The 19,689-nt window shown below is 41.8% G+C and overlaps 1 protein-coding gene across 3 annotated transcripts in view; it reads left to right on the top strand.

The window, feature by feature from the left end:
- Positions 1–19,689, top strand: part of Lhfpl3 (LHFPL tetraspan subfamily member 3) — a 542,908-nt gene that overhangs the window by 320,544 nt on the left and 202,675 nt on the right. The window lies entirely within an intron of this gene.

Here is a 19,689-nt window from a genome sequence, read left to right as displayed (position 1 = left end):
ACCTGGATGCAAATTTAACGGAAAGTTCATGGTTCGTGCGCCAGAGGGGGTTAGCCAGTTGCTACATGAACACGGCAGTGTGAGCTTCCTGTTTGCCTCCTGCTGTATGTGACAGCATGGGGAAGGCTACTCCTCAGTCAATGTCAATTGAATCACCCTTGGAGAGTTTCCGTCTTTGCCTGGAAGGTTCTATTTATAACCACATTTGCGTAGCTTTTTCTTGTTTGTTTTTCAAAAACTGCTACATTTGGCCTCACAACACAGCCCTTTAGGCATCCATAGTCACCTGACTTTGCATAATGTAGGAGTCTAATTGGTGGTTAAGTACACCGTCATACCTCTCCATTCCGTGCCTCTTTTCACTGCACTACACCATTTTCCCTACGAGTAGGTGCCACACAGCTTCCTAGCATCCTAAGAATTGACGCTCAGGCGGTCTGCATCTTAAAACTTGAGCACTTGAGCTGTTGTTTGCTGTCTAAGGGGAACACAGTTGATTTTCTTGATGGAAAGGATGTCTTGGGATCAGACTGTATGAACACTGGTATCGGGAAGACTTGGAGTGCACTGAAATAATGGTCCCTGGGGTTTCCGAGCCTGCGGTTCGGAAACACTAAGATGACGTCAAAGGAAATTTAGGTTCTTCTGAAGAGATGATGGTAGCTGGAGGTGCAGTTGTAAACTACGTCGAGAAACCCCACTGATCTCCAATGTTTGATAAACGTACTTACATTGCCTTTTATAAAATGCTATTGTTTGGCCTCACAACCTATCCCTCTGGGCATCCATTGTCATGTTGGTTTACATAGTGTAGCAGTCAGGCGTTTCCCAAGCACTCCATCGCACACCTTTACTCTGCTCCTCTTTTCTGGGAGGTGGGAATGTGGCTGCCCCACCCAACCCACCCAGGCATATTCTTTCTTAGAGACAATTTAAAAAGAAATAAGTGCAACGTCAATATTATGATATGCCCTGACTCACAATATGCAAAGAGAAGGGAACACTAAACCATCCTCCTGCATGCTTCTCCACTGAACTCCAAACGAGAACATCAGAAATGCAAACACCTAAATCTTGACCCTGGTCCCAGTTTACTTTGTCCAGAGAGACAAAGGAAGATTCGATACTGTTGTGCTACGTTCAGATGAGGACAAGGAACAATAGTTGGTGTCCTTAGCATGAAGGGCACTTTGAGAGCAGGTCACAGTTTGTGGTTTTTACCTGTCTACTTCTGATGACGTATCCAAACCGAATGTCCTTACAGATGGTAATTGCTACTTCAACCAGGTACTTTTCAAAGATCATTTCAGTTAGTCCATCTAAGGACACAATGATGTAGATGCCATTGCTTTTAATTTCTATTTTCCAAACGAAGACATAGGTCCAATGACCTTTGATACCACTCTAAGCGTCGCAGGGCTAGGAAATGGAGGTACAGAGAGTAGAGTTGAGGTGTGTTGAGGTGTCTGCCGAACAGTTAGTTTTGTGGCCGCGTGTAACTCATGAGATGCTCGGCTCAGAGCAATGCTGAGGCTTTTCCGGCCCTTGATGAAGTGCGTCGGCCAGATGACGCCAATCCTCTGGTGAAGAAAGTGCATGGATGCATGCACAGAGAGAAAACGAGTTCTGAGTTTGTGGGAGCTTTGTAATTCATACTTACTAAAGCTGGGGAAAGGATCTTCCCAAATACTGGGTTAACATAACTTAATAAAGGCATAAAACTACATATGGTTGCTGTTAGATCACTGATTTTCAACATTTTGAATCAAATAAAATGTTTCCTTTCCCAGAAACACTACAACTTTCAGGAATTTTATACTCTCCCTCCCCACCCCCCTTTCTCAGCTGCCATGGCCATCTCTGCTTACAAACACTTTCCTCTGTGTTGTAGTTCACGTAAGAGCAATAAGCCACTGGTGTGCACTTTCTAACTTAACCATGATTGACACTATAAAATAGTATTTTTTGAATGTTGGTTCTGCCAAAGTCAGCTACAGAATATAAAACAAAGTAGTAATTTGAACCAAATTTAGAAACTTGAAAGTTTTCTAGTTTATCCTCTCGCATTTCGAGTTAAATTCATTTGGGGTGCATGTAAGTTAGAACCTGAAATATTTTTTGTACAGTTTTTAACTTGGTTATTTTAGCTACACACTGTAGATAAGACCCACTCATACATCCCAACGAACAAATCAAAACAAAACCCCCACAAACATCCAAAGTAGTAAACTTCAGGAAAACATTTTACAAAAAAGAAAACAAAATGTTCAGGGAAAGAGAATCCTTTTCCCCGGTATCTTTGGGTAATACACGTTAGCATTCAAACCCAAGAAGAACTGAGCTTTTATGTAGAGGACCAAGCTAAACACCAGCAAGCCCCAGTGCTGTCTAGAAGGTCACTCATCACATTGATGTAGGCTCTGACCACAGTGAAACACGCCCACACCGTCTGGCAGAAGGCTCCCTGCTCAACATGCAGAGCAGTACAGAGTTATGGCTTCTACCAGCATCCTCGCTGTCAAAAAGACTAAGAAGGTTTGGGAAATAAGCCAAACTGTCCAGGTAGCCATGTGGGAAAGTTTAGAAAACAATATAAAAACAGAGACTATATCTGTGCTATTTTGACTAAATTAAAATTTATTTTTATAGTACATAAAACATGAAAAGTTATGCTGTACATATTAGTGACCACGTGACGTTTACTATGTTTACACTATTTATGGCTTTAAATTAGTTTGATCATATGTGTCTCCTTAAACATCTTTTCTCTGCTGTGCAAACATTCAAAATACTCTCTTCTAAGTACACACCACCGTCAGAAAAGTAAACTGAGAGCTAAAGATCTTATATTTTATATATTAGAAAAGTAAATACATCTACTGTTCCGGAATACCAGGCCTCTGCTTTAGGTCTGTGTGAACAGGAAGTCACTGGAAATGGGTCCTCAGCAATCACTTAATCACACCATTATTGTTCCAGTCCTCCTAACACCATCTACTTTAAAATGCACAAAGACTTTCTTCTGTGTGTGCTCCGAGACGATGGACTTAGAGGGGGCAGGTCTCCCTTGGGGTTCTCTTCTCAATGTGTACCCCCCCTTAGTTTGACCTGCTATTTACTGCAGACTAAAAAGGATACCAACATCCTGGAGGTTGATCGTGATAAGAATTATTCTAGTGTGATAATATTGCAGTAAATTTTATCCAGTACAAATAGAAAAATATGTGTCCTTTAGCATTTCCCATAGAAACAGGAACTAGAAAGTCATTATTTTTACTAACCTAGAACATTAGCCAGCTCGCTGCCCATAGCAATTCCACTCACACATTCTTCTTTTAAGTCACTCTAGAGATCTTTACTGCAAGGGCTGGATGAAGCAGCTTCTCAAGCCTGTAGCCCTAGCCCAGAAGGCAGCCATAGGCAATGACGGAGCGGGCTTCATCCCAGTAAAACTGTTTATAGAACTGTGTTCTGCCTACATGCTACGTCTTGCTGACCTCGGGTCTTTGCATATCCTTTAGAACATGGGAAAAGATGTGCATACTTCCTCTACTAAAGCCACCTTGCCCCCAGAGTGTCACATGCATGTTTCACTGATGGCAATCATCGGACCTCATGACTCATCTTAAGCAACGGTTCCTGCAAAATGTGTGTCAATAAAAAGCCACTTCCCAAAATCGTCTCTACACCACGGAAGAGAAACAGAGAGAGATGTTTAGACACTTTAGCCACAGAGATCTCACACACACACACACACACACACACACACACACACACACGAGAGTCTTGCTGGTCCTATAAGAGGAGGGCACACTACTTTCAGATTTTTCTCAATAGCGATGCCATATTTTAGCATTTAATCACTACTTTGCTGGGTTTTATTGAAAGGTTGACATTAATCTATCAATGCGGTATCAAATAAAAAAGTATTATTAGCGTGATAAAATACCATTGACAAAAAAGCAACTTTACGGAGGAAATGGTTTATTTTACCTTACATCACAGAAAGGAAAAGGGGCAGTCGGTCCAGTGGAAGGCCAACCAGGCAGTTAGGACGCAGAGATGACATTTCATCTTCCCGGGAAAGCAGAAAGACAACAGGAAGTGGGGCCAGACTACAAGCCCTCAAAGCCCACCTCCGGTCCAACCTTCCTCTGTAGTACTAGGAAGCATTCGTGAACCCCAAAGACCAATCGGGAGCCGATTCAATGCAATCACACCAGGGTCTTTATTCGCAAACTCCATCTTGGGCTTAGCTCAAGACTGACCCACGGGACGGTTCCGGTGGAGAAAGCCCCGAACACTCGCTGGCACAAGGTTTTAGAGAAAATGGCAAGCGAGGAGTGTTTCTAGCCTGGCAAGCATCTAACTGGGGGCGGGGCTACTGTGGCCTTTAACGTAATTGGCTGGTCCTGGGAACCAAACCATAAATTTAACTTCTGATTGGTGGTTGTTAGGCAGGGGTGGGCTTGTAACCTGGGGGTGCAGATCTTTGAGGGGAATAACCTGGAGACTGGTGCTAGACGTTGGGTTTATTAGGGGTAACCTGGAAACGGGTGCTAGATACCAGTTTGTTAGTTTACTTGAGTTCAAACCTACGTCAGGTTCTCTAAGATAGAGTCTGAACCTAAAACATTTGTTCTCTCACCTCCAGCAAGGTTTCATCTCCTAGAAGTTCCATAACTTCCACACTCATCAACGTTTCTCATCCAAACTACTCCTGTAGTGGCTTGTGCATTTGTAATTACCAGTTGGCTTCTCTGTATAGTTTTCTCTAGGCTACTCAAAAGGTGGGGCTGAGAAGATCGTACATTGATGCATTTTTGTGACTCAAGTGCTTTCTGTCGGAGAAAAGGAAACTCTGTCTCAGACTAAAAACCTAATATTGGTTTCATTCAATTAAAACTATAATATTAAGATTTTTCATTTAAAAAAAAAAAACAAGAAGTTTTAAGTAGTTTGGTCAGTGACTGAAATGTCCCTGCACGTCAATCCTGTTTTGTATGACTGCAAAACAATTGCCTTAAGACCCGAGCTGTGTCTAAAGCAGCAAGAGCTGTGACCATAGACAACCGGTTCACACATATACCTTGGTAATGGTTTGTTTAGCATGAACTGTGACCTTTCAGTCACGATTTACATGTGCCTAATATCTACTCAAAGCCCAGCTTCTGTAGAGACATGAGGAAGCACTGACTTATCTCTTCTGGACTACAAGTGAGGGAAGAGTGGATCTGCTTTGTGTGGCTTTCTCCCTCGCCCTGTCTTCTTAACTAGGAAGGAAAACTTCCTGCCTCCAGGTCATGTCGTAGCTTCTCCACTGTTAATCTCCCACTCAGAGTTCCCCCTTAGACAGAGAACTATAAACCGCAAACTGCAGGCTTTCCTGGCAGGTTCTCCTTGCTTTACTGTTACAAATCTGATCCATGCCTTGAGATCGGTTCTGATGGACCATTTACAAAGGTGCACGTTTACAATCGTAGAGTCCTATAATTATGTGTTTCATGGGGGGTGGTTCTAATTGACTTATATGCTATGTGTTACGTAAGCGTGCATATCGGCTCCTGTGGGGGCTGTGCCCACATTCTTGTCACCACCAATCATGCTCCCGCTCACCGACTGCATTAAATACCACATGCCACGGGCCATTGCTGTCACTTCACGGATTTGAATTGTCAAGGCTCACGTCCCTGCGGCTGCTTCTATCCTCCTGGGTGTTTATGCCTGTAATTTCGATTAGCTGCTCCAGTGGGATCGGAACCGTCTGGGTGATGAACCTGTGGCTACGTTCCCTCTCTTCCCGTACCGTCGTCCTAATTGAGTCAACAGTTTGAATGGTTAATATTTGTTATCCAACATTAAACATCCCAACAGCCGAGGGTAATGATAACTCAGGTTAACGTAGCATTATATTTGCAATTTACGACTTACAGAGTGTTTGTTTGGTTGTTTGTTTTTGTTTGGCTTTGTTTAATACACATGCCCCTAACCAGTTTTGTAAACTTCCCATTTCAGCCTCAGTGTCCTCACTGGAAAAAGAAAAGCACAGAGAGCCCAGATTTACTCAGGAATAAGCAAAGGGGGCAGCCTTTCTCTGGCCATTATTCAGTGTCTTTCTAAGATATTATTAGAATATATTACCTAGTACTATGTACATATATACATTGTATACTACGTATTATATATCATACATTATACATGATCTATTAAGACATTATTATACTAGTTTTATAATTTATGTGGAAAATTGATGTTTGACTTTCACTTTTGCCATCAGTGCCACATTTTATTTACATTTTTACCTCCTTCCCTTACCTTAGGAGAGCTTAATGGACATACTCAGGGCTGTTGGTACAAGAAAGTGGAAGAAGGTTTATTTTTCATATCAATTAATTTTTTTACTTTAATTTCCAGCTTCGCTTATTGGGGGTGCAATAGTTGCTTATAAAAAATTCCAGAGCACGACTTCTATAGGATGGGTTCAGGACTGGCGCTCAGCTCAGCAGTAAGTGCCGGCCCGACAGAGTGGTGGACAGACGGTTTGGGTTTTCATAGCTTTATCCCGCCACCTCATCCATGTCATGCCAACTGAGAGGTCAGGTTGTTTTTATTTTGTTCCGGGATGAATGATCTGAGCTCCTACGGCTCCTCTCCTCTGTTTACACGAAGCATCTTACTTTGTAATCCAACTGCTGGAGAGCCTGTAGACAGATGGGGAGCTCCCGAGGCCACAGTTCGTATCCCATTTCATGGTCCTATTCTCTGCTCTGAACACAGTGAGTGTGTTTAAGAAAAGCTTGAGTGAGAGATCTGAGCCTGGAGAGTGACAAGAAGCCAGGTCTGAGAGCAGTGAATAATCTCCTCAAGGTCACCTTCCAGAAAGTGACAGAGACAGCTCAGCATCTCTTCTTGGTCTCAGGCAGGCAATGAGCGTTATAGAATGGTGACTCTGGCAGACATTTAGCCTGCATGTCAGTGACAGACCTTCCTCCTCCCTGTCAAGTTGAGTTACGCATCTTGGGCCTGAGGACAGCTCACATCATGGCGGATGTGAACGCCTTGCCCAACCACCTGCATTGTGGGGGTTTTCCAGTTCTCTTTCGCCTGCATCACACACACACACACACACACACACACACACACACACACACACACACACACACACCCTGTGCATTGCTTTATACGTGCATATAAAGAAATAGTTGCCTATCATTGCCCTGCTTTAGAGAGCAGCCAAGCTCTCGGAATTCCTGCATCTTTCTCTCTGCCCACTCAATAACAGAAAACACAGTCACTTCTCAGCTATTCAAGTCTGCAAAATAATGTTCCCCACTTAACCTTTCCAGCTGTGCCTCACTTGCTGATTAATTTATATTTATGTATGAATCTCACTGTGCCAGCCATGGAACCCCCTGTGAGCTCACAGCCTGTCCTTCAAGTTAGGGCTTTATAGTTTAAAAGGCTCAGATGCTTTGAAATCTGATGTAAATCATATTTTTGAATGCTAGGAAAATAGGGAAGATTTTATACACAAGCCCAGGGTAACTTAGCGACACCCTCATGAAGCTTTTGTTCGACTTAAGAAGTTCTGAAGCTAGAAGATTAAATATAAGAAAACTTGGTTTTGTCTCCCATGTATTCTCCCCTCACAGCGTCTGAAGGGCCATTGATTTTATACTATCTTATGCTTAAAATGGCCGGTGAGTGAGCAGAGATTCTTTTAATCAAAGGTGACGTGCAGGAACCTTCTAACTGATGGTTACTGCCCTTCTCTGCCCTTCGCTACATGCGCTGCATGAATGGGAATCCAGATGCAATGCTTTTCTGATGCTTTTTCCAAAGCAATGTATATTGGGTGGGAAGGGGAGTCTTTGTTTTTCTTTAGGGAAATAGATATCACATGTGGAACAAGGACACCACACTCCAGGACATGGTCCAGGTCTGTAAAGACTGTAGGTGCCACAGGAGCTGGAAGTCATCGTCCACGGAAAGCTGTGGGTGTTATGGGTTGAAGCCAGAACATTGTCAAGTAGTATGAAAAGCTCCAAGCTTTGAGAAAACAATAAAGACATATTTGTGTTTTCACGTTAGAGCTTACATTGTCCCTGGGAGTGAAATAAAAGCACAGCGCCTTTAGCCACCGTCTTAGAACCGGGTGTATGTGGCGCTTTGCTCGTCTGAATCAAACACACTGCCTGACCCAACTAAGAAATGAAGACAATGGACTGTTGAGGGTTTAGCAGGGTCCCTGGGGATGGAGACACACGGTACATTCTCAGATTTCACACGACCTTCTTGCAGTTGAGGCCTTTCTAAAAGCAGACAGAGCCCAACAACAGTTACTAGAATACAGCTGCTGCCAGGGCACCATTAAGAAAAGCTCAGGACATGCTCTGTCATTGTAGAATCAATAACACATTCTGAAAACCCCTGGCTTCTCCATTTGGTTTGATCAGCACTCATATACTCACTGCCAATCACCACAAACAGTAAATGATATTCCAAACAGGGCATTTTTTTAAGCTTGAAATTTTAAAAAATACATTTCTTGATTCACTTTAACATGGCAACATAACTTGTTGCCACCTGAAAATCAGGAGCTAAACTATGGATGAAAATGACTACACAAAATTTTAGTGTCTCTATACTCCAGAGAATATAATCAATCAAATTTAAATAAAAATATTTTTAATGCTCTAAGAAAATAGGAAAGACTTTAAGTGCAAGTCCAGGGTGACTTAGCCACACATGAAATGAAGTTTTTGTTTGACTTAAGAAGTTTAACTTGAAAAGGTCTCAGCCATATTTTCTCATCTACATTTTCTTGGGGGGGACATTGATTTTATACAAACTTATGCTTGAAATGTCTGTTTAAAAGTTAGAAAAACTTTCTACGTAAAGAAGTTTTCTGTCAGTATACAAAATACCTGAGATGATAAACGTACAAAGGGAGAAGTTTTTTTTGCTTGGGGGGGGTGTTTTGTTTGTTTGTTTGGTTGGTTGGTTAGTTTGGTTTTAATTTTTGAGATAATTTTTCTCTGTGTAACCCTGGTTGTCCTAGAACTCACTCTGTAGACCAGGCTGGCCTTGAACTCACAGAAATCAGTTTGCCTCTGACTCCCAAATGCTATGATTAAAGATGGGCACCACCGACACCATGCAGAAATGTTATTTTAGTCCGTGGTTTTGTCAATCTGGTTCATGATCAGTTGGCACCTTTGCTTTACGTTGGTGGGGAAGTATTGTCATAGAGAAATGTGTGGCAGAAATGCGCGTATGTGCACACACACACACATGAGAGAGAGAGAGAGAGAGAGAGAGAGAGAGAGAGAGAGAGAGAGAGAGAAAACGGAGTTACCCTGTAACAGGACAGCAATGCTCCTATAAGATACCAAGACTAACAAACAAAGAGCACAGTGCCAGGAACGAGTTACTTCTGTTGGAGTTGTTGGCCAGTGAGGTCCCATATACCTGTAGACATTAGGAACTATTGCTGTTGGTCTTGGTTCCCCCCAGAACTTGACAGGAAGCCCCTATGGCTGAAGATGCCATATACTTGAGTCATGGAAGATAATTAAATCATGTGCGTGTAGACCTAAACGCTCCACTGGAAAGGATTCATAGTGCTAGGAGGTGCTATGTAAGCTACTGAAAGACAAAAGTAATTATCAATCTTTCCAACTGTGAACCCAGCAAGCTACGATAAAGACTGGCCTGGCCAGATGTGTCAGTTGGTGCGATACTGACATACACGTCATGGGAGGAATCAACCACGTTTTTGATTGTATTTGTCTCACTTCAAAAGATAAAGCCCATGCCTAGCATCATTATCAGGTCAATAATCTGTATGCAGACAGGCCATAGACCAGTACAGGTCGCAGGGAGAGCTAAGGGGACATCGTGTTATGTTTAACGACTTTTAGTTATACAAATGGATTGGTGCGTCTCAGAAGCGTCTATTTGCAGTAGATGATGATGAACACAGAGATCCATAACTGGCCACGGTGCAGGAAATAAGAGACCAAGACTCGAAGATCATTGTGGAAAAGCGGTAGAAAGGTTATAAAAGCCAGAGATGTTGGGTGATTATAAGAAAATATCTTCTGGACAGCTAGGCAGCCTCACATATGAACACATGGCAGTTGGGGCAGCATACACAAAACCTGTGTGTCTTAGTTACTTTTGTACTTCTGTTAAAACACCATGAGTATAAGGCAACTTATAAAAGAAAACATTTAATTTGACTCATAGTTTCAGATGGTGGATTAAAGGAATGACTGAGAACTCACACCTTGATCCCCAACCAGAAGGCAGAGAGAGACACTGGGAATGGTGAGGCTTTTGAAACCTCAAAGCCTACACCTAGTGACACACCTCCCCAACAAGGCCACACCTCCTAATCCTTCCCAAACAGCTCCATCAACTGGGGCTAAGTATTCAAATACATGAATCTACAGTGGGCCATTCTCATTCAAATCATAACATCTATTTCCTGGTCCCACGAGCTTATTCTCAACATAGTTTGTAAGTCCAAAGTCTTAAAGCAATCTCTTAATTGGAACATATTACATACATCCAATTTATATTGGCACAGAGTATAGATTACCATTCTCAAGCCAGGGTATTGGGAATAATGAGGAAATACTCAACAAACCAAAAACCAAAACCTAGATAGTCAAACTCCAGATCCTGTAGCTCCATGTCTGATACCAAAGGGCTTGATGGCTCTGCCCTTTCAGCTTTCTGCATGCCACATACTTCTATCTCTTGAGCTGGATCCAACACACGCAAACTGTGGAAGATATTGTATGATTCTGACATCTTCAATACCTTGAATATCCAGGCTTCATTTTTACAGCCTTACACAATGGCCTCTCGGGGCCTCTATGCAGGAGTTGCCCTGTCACATGCCTGGCATCAGCATCTCTTCTTACCTGCAGAGGAAGATTCCACAGCTGTGATGTAATTCATCACTATAAGCCAGAACCACATGGAGCACACTATCAAGTTCAATCACCCCTTTGGGTGATGTTTGGCACCTTTGCATCCTGTTTGGAGTTTTCCTTGGTTGTTGCTTTTTAGGAGCAGAAAACTACTCAGGCTTCTCTTTTTCATGAGTTGCAAAGCTTAGCTGGGTGGGGTCTTGCCCAGAGGACACCACTCCCTTTATTCTATTTTATATCAAGCTTCTCTTTAATCATCTCATCTCTTTCAGCACAAGCCCATCGACGTTCAATTTTCTAGATCTCCTTTTACTCTTTGAACTGTTCGCTTTGTATTTCTTTTTGCTCTACTTGCTCCTCTTCATTTCAAACTTGAATAAGAGTGATTAACAATTAACCACTCAAACATGGTCAGTATACTGTCTTCAAATCTCCTCTATCAAAATATTAGTCATTACTTTTCCCTGTAGCCTCAGGTAGATTCTCAAAAAAATTACAGAAAGCAGCCACAGTCTTTGCCAAAATATAAAAACAGTCACTTGTTCTGTTGTTAATATTCTTCCTCTCTGAAATCTTTTTTGCCCACACAGCCCATGTTGCTCTCAGTACTACTCTCTACCAAGACCCTACTAGGATGAGCCACTAATGAGTTCAGCTGTTTCCCTATTCCAAAGTCTTTCACATTCAAAACCAAACAAGCAAAGCCAGAGTGGACAGGCCTTATCACCACAGCAGCCCACTTCCTGGTACCATCTTCTGTCTTAGTTGCTTTTCAGTTGCTGTGATACAACAGCACTGTGACCAATGCAACTTATAAAATAGCCTTTAATTTGGCTTGTAGTTTCAGAGGGTTAGATTTCATAATGGTAGAGCAAAAAAAAAAAAATTAAGAGCTCACAGCTAGGAGCAAAGAGAAATATGGGGAATGGCACAAGTCTTCTGAAATCACAAAGCCTGGCCCAGTGATACTTCTCCTCTAACAAAGGCACACAGTCTAATCCTTCCCAAACAGTTCCCTCAACTAGGGCCAAGTGTTCAATTATATGAGCCTATGCGGGGTAGGCATATGCTGTGCAAGCCTAAACCAGATCAAATCCCTGCCAGGAGAGAAAGATTAGACACACAGTCTCACCTCACCCTAGAGAAGGAGCTATTAGCAATTGTTAGTTGTAGGAAGACACAGAGAGTGGGGAAGGGAGAGGGACAGGAAGGGGAAGAGGGAGAGAGTTTTCTCCAAGTGTAGCCCCTAATAAGTCAACTACTCTCTGGAGGAAGGAAGGCCATCAAGCCAGGGATATTTGAGCAGCACAAATTGATCTTGAAGGGTTTCCTTCCTTTAAAGAAAGAAATCTCATGAGGTTTCAACCCTAGACAAAAAACTACAGGCACCAAAGAAATGTTGAGAGCTAAAGTTGGTCTTCCTTAGGGAAGACCATACCAATTGGATCATCTCTGAAAACATACTTACAAGTAACTTTATACAACACTATGTGTGTGCATATGTGTGCACATGTGTGTGTAATGATAATGTATAGAAATGAAGTCATAAATTTTGAAGAGATCGAAGACAATCAGGATAACATTGGAAGGTTTGGATGGAGGAAAGGAAGGGAGAAATGATGAAATTACTTTATTATATATTATATAATATATAATATGCATATATAATGTTTGAAGGATACAAACTACACAAGCTTGGATGGGTAAATTTAGAACACTTGAGGGAGGGGAGTGAACATAATCAAAGCATGTTATATAAAACTATCAAATAAGCAAATAAAAAATAAAGAGAACAAGGCCAAGGTCCCACAGATCACTTCAGAGAATGTCCTCAGTGATCCTAATATCTCTACTAGGTGTCACTTCTCAAAGTTCAACACCTCCAATAGCACCAGACTTTAATATGTAGTCATTTTGAATCCTAACTATAGCCATTTCCATTAACATAGTCAAAGTATAAATCAGTCTTATTGAAGAAAACCATTGCAGACTGGAAAGGAAAGAGAGTGGCTGATCCTGGGCAGTCCACAGGAGAAAACAGAAAAAATACTCATTATGCAACACTAACCATGCTGCAGAGGATTCCTCTGTGCCATGGGATATCATGGCAGACAGAAGAATTGGGGAAATATTTGATTTGAAAACTCAGATGAAGAACAAATTTTAAAAGTAAATAGATAATTTGTCAGAAAATGGTAAATTCCTTAGGGAACAACTAAGCAAAACAGAAAGAAGCCTGAGGTAGGCTGTGTACTTGGCTAAGAAGGTGTCGTTTGAAAGAAAGAAAGAAAGAAAGAAAGAAAGAAAGAAAGAAAGAAAGAAAGAAAGAAAGAGAGGGAGAGAGAGAGAGAGAGAAAAAAAGAAAGGAAGGAAGGAAAGAAAGAAAAGAAAGAAAGAAAGAAAGAAAGAAAGAAAGAAAGAGAAAGAAAGAAAGAAGAGCATGCCAAGTCGATATAGATTTAATAAACAACAGCAAGTTCAAATATCCCAAGTCTGAATCTTGTAGTATCTTCACTATAGGAGTCGTTAGAGTCAACGGAGCAGAGTGAGTGGGGGAGAGCAGTGGCCAGTGACTCGGAAGGACAGCAGAGTAGTCCATTTCTCCCTGCTTCTCTGGAGCTTTCTGCCCTGACTGTGAAAGAGATATGAAGCCTCATCCCTCATTGAGCAGAGGAATGACAGAACATGGCCTCAGGTTTCTAGGGGTCACTGTTCCAGTTCCTGTGTGGGAAAAGAATGGAGGTGACAGACCACAGCAAGGACTGGGTAAGACACTGCAGCAGCTTGGGCGAGTGACAACAGGGAAGGTAAAGAGAAGCTGCCAACGGTGAGTTTTGTGGGCGGATCAAGAGCAGAGGGTGACAAGAGGTGTTTCAAAGAACGCCTGGGTTCGGGCTTTTTGCTTTTTCGCTTGAGCAGATGAGTGAGGTTCAGGTTTGGGAAGACTTTAAGGTCATAACCGGTTTAAGAGACAAAAATAAATCAGAAATTTGTTAGTAGAGATGTTGTACTTGAGGTGTGCCCCCAAAGCTGTTGAATATGAGAGTTTGAAGCTAAGTGTGAGGGACAGGGTTGTAGGAAGGCATGAGAAATCCTTGGGCTATGGACGGTTTTAAAGCCTAGAACAAAAGATGAACTTTGCTCAGCGGTGAATACAGGGAGAAAGGCAACGCTGTCTAAGTCTGAGTCCAGCTGCAACAACTGAGAACCACGGAAGAGTGCCGTTCTGTATAGTCAGCTACGGCAGTGCTCGCAATGCTTCATTTATTCCCTTGATCCATGTTCCCTTAGCCCTTTGTGCTTAAAAGTATTTTCTACTACATGATAAATCCACATGTACAGGTAAAGACTGACATCGAAAGGAAAACTTTAAACAAAGGCCCTTGTCCATAAAGGACGCAAGATTCCCTAAAAGCATTATTAACACTTCAGTGGAGGCCTAGACATCCGAGCAAGTGTGAAGTCAGAAAATTATAGACTATAATGTAGTATCGTTTCAGAACTGGAGAGACGGTTTTGCGGTTAGAAGCACCGCTGCTCTTTCACACGGTCCACGTGTGGTCCCAGCACCCACAGCAGGTTGCTCACAACCACTGAAACTCCAGCTTCAGGGAAGCCTACACCCTCTTCTGGCCTCCATAGGCAAATACACTCAGATGCACACGCCCACATACAGACATATACACATGTACATAGTTGAAAATCAAATAAAAAATAAAGCATTTTAAAATTTGCTTTGGCTTCCAAATAACTAAGATATAAAAACTTCCCTAAGTATTCATGTAAAACTGAAGACAGAATGAAATGTCTCAGTGTTTTCCTGGATAATGTGTACATGGTATGCACATTCTTTTCTGGTACCATATATTTCATTACGATAACTGATCTTCTACGAGACAACCACATTAGATCAAGCACCTACAAATGCCATTGCTGAAGACTTAGAATACTTAGCCTCATTCATTAATAAATGTATATCAAAATGGCATAGAACCCAGAAATAGACCCCCCCCCAAAAAAATTTCAGAGTCGACTAGACACAAAAGTGTTCTTTCTGAAATAGTGCTGGTGATCTGTAAATGTACACATTCACCTGGAAAATATACATAAGTTGATATCAAAACCCTGGAAACATGCAGTTTCTTTGATCCTACCAGTCAAGTTGATTAGAAATCAGAATTCTGGCAGAATCAGTCATCACAGAATGAGGACACATGTTTACCCAGAAGAATATTATAATATCAATTGTCGGAAGTGGACAGAAGTTTGACACTGCGTAGTCAATGTAAAATTGCCTAATAAACACTAGAATGTCATAGGATAAAATGATACACAGTGGTTAAAAGCAGTATCACTCATGTCCTAATGTACTGAGCCCACTCGACTCATTTGTATTTGCAAATGCTTGGAGTACAGCCTGGGATAAAAGAAGCCAAAATTTTACCCACTAGTCTGGGTGGGAAAAGAGAAACGATTTTAAGTTTATGAGATTTGATTGTTCTGATTTCCCTATCCTCTGAGAGTCTAATACATGCATATAAAGTCCATTATGGTTCGCCTACCATATATTTAGTAATTACATTTGCATGTGGAGCAGTCACAGAGAAGGCTAGAGTTTTTGCAAAGACGACACAAAAGCAAGGCTTACTGGGTTGTTCACTGGAGTGCTCCACAGTGAAGGGAACATTCTAGGGCTGTGCTGACCAGAGCTATACCCTGTGCCTAGTGAGTACATAACTAGCTCAGCTAAGAAACTGATCTTTTATTTCTAATGAACAAGAATAAAAACTCCTTATTGTTTTCCAAGACCAGCGTGGCATTGCATGCTTGTGGCAAAATGAGATTTAGTGAGCATGCTTCTTTGTTCAAGGAGACGGTGCTTTTAACCCGTTAGTTCACATTTATGGAGCACCCAGCCCACGAGGCTCCTGGACTTTGCATTTCTGTAGTGAACGGGCCTGGAGCACGGTGAAAAGGAGGAGCAGATATGGGTTTTATTTTCTAAGATTTGTTTGTGTGTTTCCTTTTTAATTTATTCTTCTTGCTGGGGTTCAGGAGCCACCCCACAAACCACATGAACACCAATCTCGGTCAGACAGGGATAGTTTATTGAACACACACCTAAAGACTGATGGATGAGGGCAACAGCTTCAGACTCTGGAGCTGAAGATGCCCATCGGTACCTTATCCAGGGTGAGCTTATGTAGGGTAAAAAGCATAACGAGCTCATCAGCAGGTCCAGGGGCACTGCAGGGTGGTTGGCCTTTCTGCCACACTTCTTTAGATGTAACAGTTCGAGCTGACCCCTGTCCTGACTGGCACCGGGTAAAGGCTGCAGCTGGGGACTTTCCAAGGAGAGCAGTTCTCAAACTGCGATAACAAACCTCTGAGTGTAGCAGGATATATGGTCAGTTTGACCTCACTCTGAGCCAAATTATTTTTCTGTGTCTTATGGTCAGGCTTAATTCTTAATTTTTTTTATCAGCAATGTGGAATGGCTGGCAGGCCTGAAGCGAAATGGTTGTAGTTATTTCTAAGAAGTACTCTCAAGGAATGTCAACACTTCTCTCACATGCTACAAACTGACTCCAGTTTCCCCTCCCTCTCCTTCCCCAAGTCCCTCCACCTCCACCTTCCCTCTTCCTCCCACCCACCCCCCGCTTCATTTCCCCTCAGAAGAGAGCAGGCTTTCTGGGCGCATCAAACAAATCTAATGTAACACATTTGCTTGTTATTTTTATGTGATGTGTGTGCCTGCATGCATTCATGTTCACCAGGAGTCCATCCATGGAGGTTGGAAGAGGGCATCAGGTCCCCTGGAGCTGGAGTTACAGACTGTTGTTAGCCGCCATGGGAACAGAGCCAGGGCCCTCTGCAAGAGCACTAACTGCCCGTGACCTCCAAAAGTGAACAGAAAAATGTTTCCTTTCCTCGTACCTTGCACTACAGTGTGTGCTTTAAAAGCTATTTTCTCCAGGTCAAATTTAATATATTTAAGAGCTTTAAAAAGTACATGCTACCTTTTCTTCACTAGAAAAGAAAGGGACACAATTCTTAATTCTTCTTAACCAGGATTATTAGATTTTTATAGCACTTAGGATAATATAACTATTATACTCTAATGAGAGAATAATGTTTTTGAAATAATGAAATTATGGCAGAACCATTTAGACATAATTATATAGCCAGAATAAAATTTTCAATTAGGCTTTCATTACATTGCAATTAACTCTGCACTTGAACACTAACATTAGTGTGGCTAGTTTTGCTTGTGTCTTGCATTTTTTAAAAAATAGCATTTTTTCTCTTTATTCACATTAGTCTGAGGAGGTACCTGAAAAATTAAATTAAAATATCAGTCATTTCTAAAGCATGAACAAAATATAAAAGAAAGCATGCCTCAAGTTATTTATTTGCATTGAATGAATTATCTGTTGCTGTGTGGCAAATTTATCTAAACCTTTATTGCTTAAAGTGCTAATAGTTGCAAAGTTTGTGAGGGTGAATATGTAACTTACTTTTCTCATCATTGTGCCAAAATATCTGACAGAAAATCTAAGCCAAAAGGGTTTATTTTGGCCTCAGATTTGGAAGTTTTGGTCCACTGTGGCAGAGAAGGCTTAGTGGAGTTCACGGCATAGGAGCCTGTGGTCCTCATATCTCCCTAGTGGACAGGAAGGTAAGAGTACAGAAGGAAGGGGCCAAGGATAATACACCCTCAAGGATCCTCCCCTGTGACTTCCCCGCCTCTTCTTGTTCTGTAGTCTCTCAAAATATCACCACAGGTTGGAGAACAAAGTTCAAAACATGAGTATGTAAGGAAATTTTGTATTGAAACAGCAGCAGTGAGGATCCTAGCTTAGCTTAGTGGGGCAGGTCTCATGCAGGTCTTGTGTAACCTTTAGTCGAGATGTCAGTAAGTCAATGCTACCATCATCCATAGGGGTATCCTAAGCATTTCCAGTGTAGCTGATAGCAAGAAGACTCAGGTCCTTCTTACTACTGAAAATGTGATCTCAATACATGGGCCTTGCCACCACACATGACCTAGACCTTCTAAAGTAGAGAGGGAAAACCCTCAAGGTCTGAGCTTTAGGAAGAAAACTAGAAGACCAAATGCTCAGACGCTCTGAAAACATATATACAAGTAACATTACACAGACTGAGCAAGTGTGTGTGTGTGTGTGTGTGTGTGTGTGTGTGTGTGTGTGTGTGTGTGTGTGCATACCTTAAATTATATGACTTATAGATGGCTCTAGTCCATGGGCTGGAGGCCCAGAGTAAATAAAAAGAGAAAGCCATCTGAGTGTGGCTGTTCCCTTCTTTCTTCTTCCCAGTACTCCCAGATGTGACCAAGTAGCCCCATGTCCCTGCAGCCACAGTCGGGAGGTGTCATACCTTCTTGAGCACAATAGATCTTCAAAACATGAGGCAAAACAAATCCTCCTCTCCACATTACTTTGCTTTTTGTCACACATTTGGTCATGGTACCGAGTTAAACACCAATTCAGTTGTTTGCTAGCTTGGTGGATCAATCTTTACTATATTATAGACAAGTGGGCCAGGCCAAAGCTATATTTTGAATTAGCATAGAACTTACATTCTGAAATTTGGAGTCAAACTTCAGAGCTGAGCCATATCTGTTTATTTCTTCCAGGTTTTTCTGAGGTCTGTTATACCATAGTTATAATATTGTCTGATTCACGTTATCCTGCTAGGAAAAATATACCTGTGGGAGATCAGGTCATGCACAAAAGTGTGCTACCCTGTATATACTAGGGGTTCTACAAGATTCTTCATGAATGAAAGCTTAAGAAAACTCAGATGTGTCTCAATTCTTCATGAAAGGGACAGAAAAAATGTGATGGTGTACACCCTGCACATCTGTGCTGACGGACACAGGCATCTGTGTGGGCTAACTCTTGTTCCTGTGCTTTCCCTGGTTGTCTCCCTGAGAATCTCATGCAATTCAGCGGCATTCACAGATTTAGCTGGAGCTTAGGGTTCTCCCTGACTTGTGTGGTACCTGATCAACATGCCATCGAGATGATTAATTGGCTTCTCAAACCCATCAAGTGTAGAGCAAGATATCGTCACTTTCAGAATCATAGCAAAGAGAAAAGGCAGTGAAATGAGCACAAAACCCTGACACTAAATCAAGGGCAGCACAAGGAAGGGGGACATAAACAGAAGAAGAAAGGGAGGCCAGGATGGGGAAGAGAAAAGGTGAGAATGAACAAGACAGTATTAAAGACAATTCTCCCAGGACCTTGTTTTTCCTACTTCATAAATAAAGGTATAGAAAGATTAAATAGATTGCCTAAAACTCTAACTAAGTGTTTTCTTCCAACATATATTTTCCAATATACATCATTCTTCTAATCTTAGAGATATAATACTAGGATAGACACAGGTAGACCTCAGAACGGAGTCCTGGTTTAGATCCTTACACATGCCTCTACCCAGTGCGAATCATCACAAGCGTCTTAAGTTAAATCCAGATTTTGCCATCAGATATGTAAAGGGTTTAGAGACTGTATACAGTTAACTGGACCATAGTGCACAGATGCTGACAGCTATCACTCTCTGAGAAAAGTTGGTAAATTAGCAAATGAATAGTAAGAGAAGGGCCTTGACGTCCTACCAGACTAAGTAATTGATGTGTTATTGGCAGCCTGTGTGGTTATGGGAAACTCTTCATGTAGACGTCACTGTTTCCCACCTTTTCATGTCTGTTTATTTTTTT

Source organism: Rattus norvegicus, chromosome 4, assembly GCF_036323735.1.
Source record: "Rattus norvegicus strain BN/NHsdMcwi chromosome 4, GRCr8, whole genome shotgun sequence".
NCBI lineage: Eukaryota > Metazoa > Chordata > Mammalia > Rodentia > Muridae > Rattus > Rattus norvegicus.
Note: the sequence above shows the minus strand (reverse complement) of the source record. Positions and strands in the feature narration are given on the sequence as shown.